Consider the following 10323-nt stretch of genomic DNA (forward strand, 5'->3'; position numbering starts at 1 on the left):
TGTTTGGTTTATTGATGCTCTATCTCTTGGGATCTTTTTAAATTGTAGTTTTTGTTTTAGGTGAAGTTTTGTTTGCCCCCTTCTCTTGAGCCGGGAGTTCACCTGAACTGTTTGTATGGGTTGTTCCAATATGGGTTTGTTGATGAATGCAATTGGGAATTTGCATGTGAGTGTGGTTTTTCAGATTTAAATGGGTTAAGCTAAAATTGTGTAATTTAAAATTGCGTAAATCAGAAGATTAAACGATGGAATCAAAACAAAAAGAATAAAGAAAGTTGGTCCCAAGATAGATTAGAATTTGTATGTTAGTGTGGTTTTTCAGATTTAGATGGGTTACCCAAATTTAAATGGACTAGCGCCCTTATTAACGGGAGGCCAAAATGTGGTAAAGTTACTTTAGTACCCCTGTACTAATTAACCTAAAACTAAATCCTAAATTTAAAAACTAAAAATTGTTTAATTTTCCTCTAATCTATCTTTTGTAATCCCTCCCCTCTTCTCCTTCCTTCATCTTATTCCATCCAACTAAAAATTTTAATTTTGATTTTCTACAAAAAAAAATGATTGATTCTAAACGATCAAGTAGCAAGAGAGATTCAACAGGTAACATGAAAAGATCCAAATTAGAGGGAAAGATAAGGGAAAAGTTGGAACGAGTAAACCCAAGAATGCAATCCTTGAAGATGCTGAAAAGAAACCTCTACAGGCGAAAAGAAGACTGTAAGTGATTTCTAAACTCAAACCCGTTATTCTGATGTGTTATATGATTGTTATATTAGGTTAGATTATCAAAAATTATGATTTATGTGTTTTCAGTCGGCAAGGTCGATAATTTAAAACCACGCCGACTGTTGATATTTTGTAAGAGCCGCATGGTCTCGGGATGAATAACCTGCCGACTTTTCATAACAGCCATGGCGACTGTTAGACAATAACCAGGGCCGGCAGGGTATAATAACCAACCTTACCGACTTGCGTCTAGTCGGCATTGTCTTAGACTTGTACTTTTCCGACTTTATGTCACAGAAACCTTAGTTTCCTTAGTTAACCGTCGGCATCTTGCTTGTATAGGACCTTACCGACTGTGTGTTGGTCGGCTTGGTATATGATTACAACCTTGCTGAGTAAGTATTAGTCGGCGATGTATAGATTCTCGACTTTGCCGACCGTATGACCAGAACCATGTTTCAATGTGTAAAAGGTTCATATCTTTTATTTGTGCATTGTTTAAGTTCCCAGAGAAAAAAAAAGAAGATCTACCTTGTCTTGTTAACAATGCAGAAGAGTTATTAGAATTTATTGACGGAATTTATCCCAATTTAGAAGATCCTAAAGATGAAACTGAAGAGAATTGCCCGGTAAGAAAGTTATGTTTGATGGGTTAGGAAAATCCTGAAGAATTTCTAAGGTTTATGAACAGTCCTAGCAATCCCCTCAACTATGAAGAATGCATATCATCAGAGGAGGAAGAAGAGGAGGTTGATCCAAGAACTGTTTTCAGGCATGTGACTTTTCTGGAGTGAACCCCTATTATAATGAGGCCGGTGACTACATAGGTCGGAAAACCAAAAGTTGATGCTGGTGAAAAAACTAGTGATGTGGAGGAAGATAACAACAACAAGAAGGATCCATGAAATTCTTAAATTTTATTATGTTTCACTTGGTTTAGAAACTTAGATTGTGGTTTAAAATCGTACATTATGTTTTGAACTTTTAAATTGTGGTTTTAGACCTGACTTATGTTAATTTTCAGTTTCAGTTGCTTTAGAATTTATTCTTTTTTGTGCAGTTTTAGACAAATATTAGAGTTTTACAAAGTCGGCATGGTTTGTAAGCTCGACCTTGCCGACCATCCCATGATATATGTTATAATGCTGTCAGGGATATGTAGTCGGCATGGTTTTAGATCTCGACCTTGCCGACTTGAATGTTAGTAGTATAAAAATATTACTTTTTAGGTACAAAGTACAAGCCATTGAATGCTCAACGACTACAAATTTCAAAATCAAGACATTAGGTGTGTTGTTATTATAAAAGCATTCTCAACTTCATCTTCAAACTTGCGTAAAGAATGGAAGTTTCAAGTGCAACACAACCAAATATTTGTAGTCTTTGTACACTAAGTGGTCACTTTGCAAACGATTGTCCCTTTGAAGGAAGCAAATGCACTATTGAAGGTTGTAAGGGATTCTTATTTCTCATGAAAGCTGCAGTAGGAGATGTATATCAGCCGTATGCTTCAAAATGCACTTGCTGTGGGTTTTTCTATTGGATAGATGAGCGCCTAGCTCCATATAAAGATGAAGTTGCTAAAATCAACCTTCTACCATGCACAGATCCATGTTGCGACGGTAAGATGAAGCTAATTACCTCTCCTAAGAAATTGTGTACCGGAAAAAGATATTATCTATGTCCCAAAATGTGTTAGGGTTAAGTTTTTAACGTTTGTATGCTTTAATTAAGGTTTGTATGCTCTAATTAAGTTTTTAAGATTCGTGTGCTCTAATTAAGTTTCAAAAGTTTTTTAAGTTTTTAAGAATCCTTGTATTCAATGTTAGTCGGCATCATACTAAATTCAAAGCGTGTCGGCTGCATAGCAGTCGGTACGCAGAAGTCTATTAACACTGCCAGCGTACGTATAGTCGGCATGATTTTCCTCATCAACCCAACCGACTACAATGGGTGAGGAACATCCAGGAACATTTTTTTTCCTGTTTTGATCGTCATGGTTGTCCTCATAAACCATGCCGACCACAAATAAGCCAGCACTGTAGGAGGGAAACAACCTTGCCGACTGTCCCAGGACTTTTTTCCTGTGCTGTCATGCAGTGCAGCCGGCAACCTGAGGAATTTATAACCTGCCGACCCTGGGACAGTCGGCAGGGTCGTGTGATAAATACAATGCCGACCAATGGATTATACACCAAAAAAATCACATTCATTCCATTCATTTGTAGTATTCCAAAGTACATTACAATAAACACGAATGCGATTACAAAAGTACTCCAAAAAGATTCATTATTCCCTAATCATAATCACTCATCACTCAAATCTATTGGAGGGAGTTCATTCAAATCTATTGAACCTCCTTTAGTCAAATCTATGGGACATTCCCTAGACTCATCTAAAGCATTCCAATGGTGCATGTTGTCCTCATAAAGTTTCATCCATTCCTTGCTCTTGTTGTTTATGAACTTCTCCCAAAAACTAAACCTACAAAGAGGAGGTAATGGACATTCCTTGTTGAGTTGTAGACCAATAAAATTATTTTTATCCACCAAAGCAATAACAATTCTTCTATGCTTGAGTTGCTCCACACAAACCACATGTTTCGGTGCAAATGCTATAGATAGTCCTTTACTAAAAAAATGTACCACACATGACCACGTATCCGCCAATAGATGGCCACACTCCGACATTCTCATCCACTGCTCCCATTTGATCGGTGCATTTCCCTCCGGGCCTTTATACTAGTAAGCAATTATTTAAAAGTCGCTTCTTTGTCCTCCATAGAACCTTCTAGCATCATTGAGATATGAAACTCCTTGTATTTTTTATGTATTGGCGTTGGGTGAGATTATCCTCAACCGCTCCACTTAGGTGTCCTAATTGTTGCGAGACAACGTGAAACCCACAATTTCCATCCTTTGCGACGTCGTCGGTACCAATAACGAACTCTTGAATAATTTGAGGGAGTTGTATGTGATACTCTTGCAATACCGGTTGTACTACCTTCCTTGTACGACCTCTTTTCTTCGCAACATCTCCTTGGCTTGCTTGACTCTCAAGAGGTAGAGTGCCATTTGGATTCAAGTTTGAGACTGTTGGTGTAGTTGAATCCTTCCTTGCCCGATCCCTTTTCTTTCCAACAAATTTCACACTTGCTTGACTCTCAAGAGGTGGAGTGCTATTTGGATTCAAGTTTGAAACCGTTGGTGTAGTTGTTTCTTTCCTCGGACGACCTCTTTTCTTTTTAGCTGGCTCCTATTTGTATTGCGCCTCGGTATAAACATGTCCGGATGGATCAAATTTTGTACTCAAATACTCTTTAATTTGTTCCCTTTCTTCCGCCCTCGTCTTTTTGGTAGGTGGTCTACCGCAAGGATCTTGTTTCGCCGGTTCTTGAAGTTCTTCCATAAAACGGTAAACAATAGGCATCAACTTGTGCTTCATAATTTGTTTGTCCAACCTATTCAACTTGGGGTACTTGTCGAGGATTATTCTCCCAAGTTCCATGTCTCCAAAATCTTCACCGGGATCTTCTTTTGGAGCCGGTTTGAAAGATAGTAGCTTCCAATAAGGATCGATATCTTCAATCGGAATGGGAGTTTTATACCTACCAAGCATATGACGACATAGAAGTCCGATAGCCTTCATTATCCTACACTTACAAGGAGTGCTCGGGTCATCATACTTTTGATACAACTTGAGATGTTTCGTCATGAAACATATTGCCCAATGCGAGACGTTTCTATGTATACCAACAAGCAACCAATCATCCTCCTTAAACTCCTTCAACTTACAGAAGCTACTTTCTTGGAATTGCTTTTTTATCTTGTCGATATCGTTATTGGTGTACTCATGGATAGCATGTTGCACCGTCACAATCCCATTTTGACTTGTGAAAAGTAGACCTTTTAGTCTCCCATGAGCTTGCTCTACCATACTTGTGGATTCAAGTTTGAAATGTTTATAGTCGTAAGTAAAAGCATACACAAACCTCTCTTTGTGTGGCCTCAACCATTGTTTCTTGCAATATTCCACTACTTTGGGGTAATTAGTCCCTCACTCATCCTCGAACTCCTTCAAGTTTATCTCATATCTTGCAACACTCACCGACCAAACCACCTTATCCCACACTTTCATGAATAACCCAAACTTGATCTCACCTTCTTTCCATTCTTCGTCTTCTTTATTTTTCTCTTTCTCCCTCTCATCTTTAGTTAGTTTACTAAGACGTTCATCTTCATCCTTTTCACGTTTAGTGTCTTTCTTTGCCTTTGGCTTTTGGATATGATTCCTACAATTCTTTCTAAGATTGCATTGTATATGCCAAGTACAAAGCAAATTTTGTGCATTTGGAAAAACTATCCTCACGGCGTTCATTATTGATTGTTCATTGTCGGTCACTATAACCCCTAGAGTCCCGTCTTCGTGGTAGAGAAGCTTCAAAGTTTCCAATGCCCAAATATAGCATCCTTACCACGATCCATAAAACACCTTTCCACCGTGAACGATTTCTTATCAGAGGTTTGTTCTACAATGTTCAACAAAGGAATGTTGTACCTATTCGTCTTATAAGTACAATCCATGAACAAAACTTGGTAAAAGAAACACGCCAATTGAATCATATCGGAATGCGCAAGAAAAATACGATACACCAAGCCCTCCGATGACTCATGGTGTCTCACCGTGTAGTTGTATTTGTATACTAACCATTGTGATTCTTCCATCACCTTTCTTCCATCCCATTCAATTCTTTTGATAGTTGCCTTGGCCGCATAAATTGTAGACAATGAAGAAAGGTTATGCGGGTCATCCTTCTTGAACTTACTAAGGATCTTGCTTGGTTTAATTCCCTAACTTGTTCTTACTTGTTAGAACTCATGCGGTTTCAACTTGGAAACTTGACAATGCCCAACAAGAGTTTCCGGATCTTTATGGTTATGCCAACCAACATCAACTCTATTCATTCTCCACACGTTATAGGTTTCTTTGTTCCTCCAAAATATAATCTTGAATGGGCATCCATACTTCTTTGACTTCGTCTTGTACACCCTAGTCGTCTTCTTATCATACACATAACCCTTTCTCTTGTGACTTGCATCTGACGACCCATAACATTCGCATACCATTTCAAACCGCGTATCTTTTTGTCGGGTATTTTTCACTAGAACGCACATCTTCTCTTTTGCTTTCTCAACAATCCAATTGATCGCGTCGTTTTTTTCCTCCCATTCCAAATCATTAGCGTAATGTGCGGAAGTATCATGACCCCTAATATTGTGAGCTTGAGGCTGATCCGTCATCGGTATCAACGCAACAATCTAGAAAACATCAAAATTTAGTTGATATGTATTACCAAAGTCGGCAGGGTCGACATATAAAATCGTACCGACTACACAATACCCGACATGGTCTAAAAATAAAACAGTTCCGACCAAACTATAGTCGGCAGGGTCCGTATCCACTACAATGCCGGATTAAGCATGTTTCAAATTCGTTTCCTGCGTTGCAAAAAAAAAACTGGTAGTCGGCAGGGTTCAAATTTTCTACCTTGCCGACATGAATACTGCTCATTAAAGTCGGAACATTGTTCAAATATAAACCACGCCGACGCTTAAAGTCGACATGATCCACAAGCGTCGACCTTGCCGACCCTGGGAAGCAAAAGTGAAGAAAAGAAAACCAAAATCAATCATTTGCATGGAAAAATCACAATCTTCACCACGTAGGTTGTGTACCTGATTACTTGCAGCTCCATTCTCTTCTTCCGGGTCATTGTATTCTACGTTTGGCTCAAGATATTCATCACTTCCATAGCCATATTGAGTTTGAGGAAAATAAAAGTGAGGATCATGCATGTAATACATTTGATCATGATTTGGTAGATCATCATACAAGTACTCATTTGTAGGAGGAAAGTTAGAAGACTCCCCCACTTCAAAATCAGGATTACAATCACTCATGTCACTCACATCACAAATTTCACAAAAACCCTAACTCCCCCCCAAACTTCCTCTATTACTTCATTCTCTTTCTTACTCTCAATTATTTCTAAATCCACTCATATAAATCAACCAACTAAACTAATTAATTTAACTAAATTAATCTAACTAATTTAACTAAATTAATCATTTCAATTAAATCAGTGTTAATCATTGCAGGGGTAATTTTTCCATTCAGAAAATACAAGGTTAAGGGGTGGCTTCTTTTATTTAAAAATGACCTAGCTTTTTTCTTATTAGGTATGCCCTAATTAATTTGGGTATACCCCAATCAAGTCAGGTTTAAAATTGGGTAAATCAGAAGACTAAACTTATTATTTTGCTTGGGACACAATTTTATTCAGGACTTCCAGCGGTCTTGGTTGTGCTACTGGATATGACATCTATCATTAACGGGGCCACACCAAGCAATATGTTTTTCGGGCGCAGAGAGCCTATTGAAAGGTGCATTATATAATGAGCCGTTCTTAATCCTTACAGATCTTACATTCAAAGTGTTTATCAAGTCTGTTAAATGGGGCGACTCCAAACAATATGTTTGCTCTTATGATATGGATTTAAAGCAGTGGGAATTAGTCTGTGAGAATAATGGAGCTTTCATAAGTTATTGGAATGTCAATCGCAGTGTTCTTGAGAAAAATATTTATTAACAACTACATGAGACCTTAATGTCTATTGGGGTTCTTCTGTTTTAGAGTGAAACATTTTTGTTTTGAAAATGGGTGTTTGCAACCAACAATAACAGAAAAGTTTAGACCTTTTTGTTTTGTTTTTGTTTTTTCTTTTATAAATCGTGTCCATAAGTTTATGCATGGAGGTTTTGTGTTATGCATTTGTTAAATACTTTAGATTTTGTTATGCGTCGTGTATAATTACAAGGCTCTTCTTATACCAAGAAGAAAGAACTCCCAGTGATTGACAAACAAAAAATTATTGTCTTATCAGAGCTGCCCCCCTCAAAAATTAGATGCCCTTATGCAGGATTGAACTGCGGACCTTCAGTTTACAAGACTAGCGCTCTACCACTGAGCTATAAGGGCGGACGATAGGCAGAGCTTTGTGAAAAAGAGGGATGTTGGGTGTCTTCTTTTATGAGATTGGGTTTTCAGATTTGCGAGATCTTTTCTTATTTTTTTAAATTGCACAATTTTAGCTCGAGCGTGGGAATAATCACACATGGACCTCCATGTCCCAAGATAGATGAGAATTTTTAAATTACACAATTTTAGCTTTGACGACATATAAAGGTCGATGTCATAGCCAGTAGCACAACCAAGACCGTTGGAGGTCCAGCGACACACAAATTATGTTACCATCCCAACTATTGAAGGATCTTACCCTTTTCGCTCAAAACAGCCACATCTTAGCCTATAGTTGACAACAATTTAGTACCAACTGCTATTGTTACCTAGTTTGATCATAAATTACTATCATCCCGCAAATTCAAGTTTCGGTTGCAACAACAGCCGACACAGATTCCAGCTCAGTGACTTCAAAGATAGCTCGTCTTTTCCAACAACTGTTACCAGTCTAAGTTCTACGCAACTGCTGCAGTTTAGTTTTGTATCAACCATTGCAGCCCAGTTTTGCATCAATAGTTACAACTCACTTTCAACAATAAATTGTATCGCATCAATCACTGCAATTTAGTTTCACCAGTGATTGTTCGGGTCATCTCTCGCCCACAACCATTGCATTCCAATTTCATGCAGCTACTCTGCTCTAGTACCACCCTTCCGTTGCAAACCAGTTCGGCATTCATACCGGTTTGGATCTTTAACAATAGTTCGTGCTTACCTTCTTCCATTCAATCTTCAGTCACAACAACCTCACTCGGGGGCGTCTTGGTTGTGATCTCTACAAACAATAAAGGCAACTTGTTTACGCTTCAACAACAATAATTCACTCTTGGGGGCGAATTTTATAATTGGCTGTCAATACAAAAGGAAAATCAACTTCTTAACCGCACAGCTAAGTTGGAGGCTAAGAGGGGGCGATGTTTGTACTATGAGTAAAATTGCCACATATTGGGCCAAAATATTATCTGGGCCACTATTCAGCTGTCATCCAAGCCTGCTACCCAGTCAACCGACGCAGCCCACCAACCTGCCCAGTATTACATAAAGTCAACAACCGACTAATGGTCAAAGTCAACAATCGGTCAATGATTATAGTCAACGGTCAAAGTCTACAGTCGGTTCAACTGTTGAAGCCATGTTTCCGGTCGCGCTTCCAGACATGTTGCAAGCAATGCTTCCAACTAGTTTCCAGCTAAGTACTCTATCGCGCTGCCATCCAGCCTCCATCCATGTTGTCAATTGTGTTGTCTACCATTCTTCATCTAGTCTCCAACCATGTCTCCAGTCAAGGCAATCAAAGAGATAGTCACAGTCAACAGCGAAAGTCAACCTTGTCAGTCAAAGTCAAGGTTGTTGACCAAGTCGCTGCAGAGAAAGTTTTGGAACATTCCAGATGTCTTCCTTGCCAAGTTACTTGCAGAGGAAGTTTATCTCGAAATTAAGTTTTAACCATGTATTCAACGATATAAATAGAGGGGAATCCCAACCCTAAAAGAGACACGCTCTGATAGATAGAAATACACCAACAAACCCTAGAAGGGATCAGAAATCATTTTAATCCATACAACAATAAAGTATCCCTCCCTACGGGGATTATTCCGTGGATGTAGGCAAAACTTGCCGAACCATGTTAAATTCGTGTCTTTCTATTTATGTTTGTCCAGTGTAAAACCCTAGTTCTGATCATCATCACCAAATCGATTGTGTTATGTGCCTGGAAATATTTCTGGGTACAAACAAGAATATTTCTCTCTCTCAACACATCATCACAAAGGCTGACTCAGCTTCACACAAATAGGGGGATAACAATTAGGGTTTTGGTCTGGCGGTCTACGACACGTGTGAAAAATACACGACTTACTTCTCACCGAAGAAGAGAGTTAAGGAGGTGGAATAATGAGATAAACTCAACCTAGTTTATCTCTTTTCCTGAAGAGACGTGAGAATTGCTCCACACGGCACAAAAAGAAATTATTATCTTCATCGACCTGAAATTAAAGAATTCAGCTATAAATAGGCCATCTATTTCTCCAATCTACGATCATCTTTCTCATAACCTCTCAGAGCAATTCTTCTTCAAACCCTAGAATACTATGATCTCTCTCTTCATCTGCTTCCCTCCCTAAGACCAGCCCTAAATCTTTTCCCTATGGCTGAAGCAGCCTTTGAACGACCACTATGCGTGGTTTAGGCGAAGACTGTTCGTGCTCAACCTCCCATAACTCACTTTCAGAAACCATAGAATCTCACTTCTAACCTCTCTCATATTTTAGGTAACTACAACGGTGTAGCTACTTGTTTGGGTGTTTGCAAAATTCCAATAGCAATCGTTAAGTGTTATTCCGACATAATCTTTTGCGAAGTAGTTGACATTGACTTGTGATGTTGTGTCGGGTGTTCCATGGTTGTTTGAGGTTCGAGCAATTTGTCGTGACAATATTTGTGAATTCACGTGGGAACAACTAAATTCAAGCTAAGGCCAGGAAAACGACCATCGAGAGAAGCAAAGGATGAAG

The 10323-nt window shown here is 38.7% G+C and overlaps 1 non-coding gene across 1 annotated transcript; it reads right to left on the minus strand.

Moving 5' to 3' along the window:
• Positions 1 to 7696: 7696 nt before the first annotated feature.
• TRNAT-UGU lies at positions 7697 to 7768 on the minus strand. The gene has a single exon. It is a non-coding gene; the product is annotated as a tRNA-Thr (tRNA).
• Positions 7769 to 10323: the final 2555 nt, after the last annotated feature.

Source organism: Papaver somniferum, chromosome 2 (assembly GCF_003573695.1).
Source record: "Papaver somniferum cultivar HN1 chromosome 2, ASM357369v1, whole genome shotgun sequence".
In the NCBI taxonomy this organism is placed as follows: Eukaryota; Viridiplantae; Streptophyta; class Magnoliopsida; order Ranunculales; family Papaveraceae; genus Papaver; species Papaver somniferum.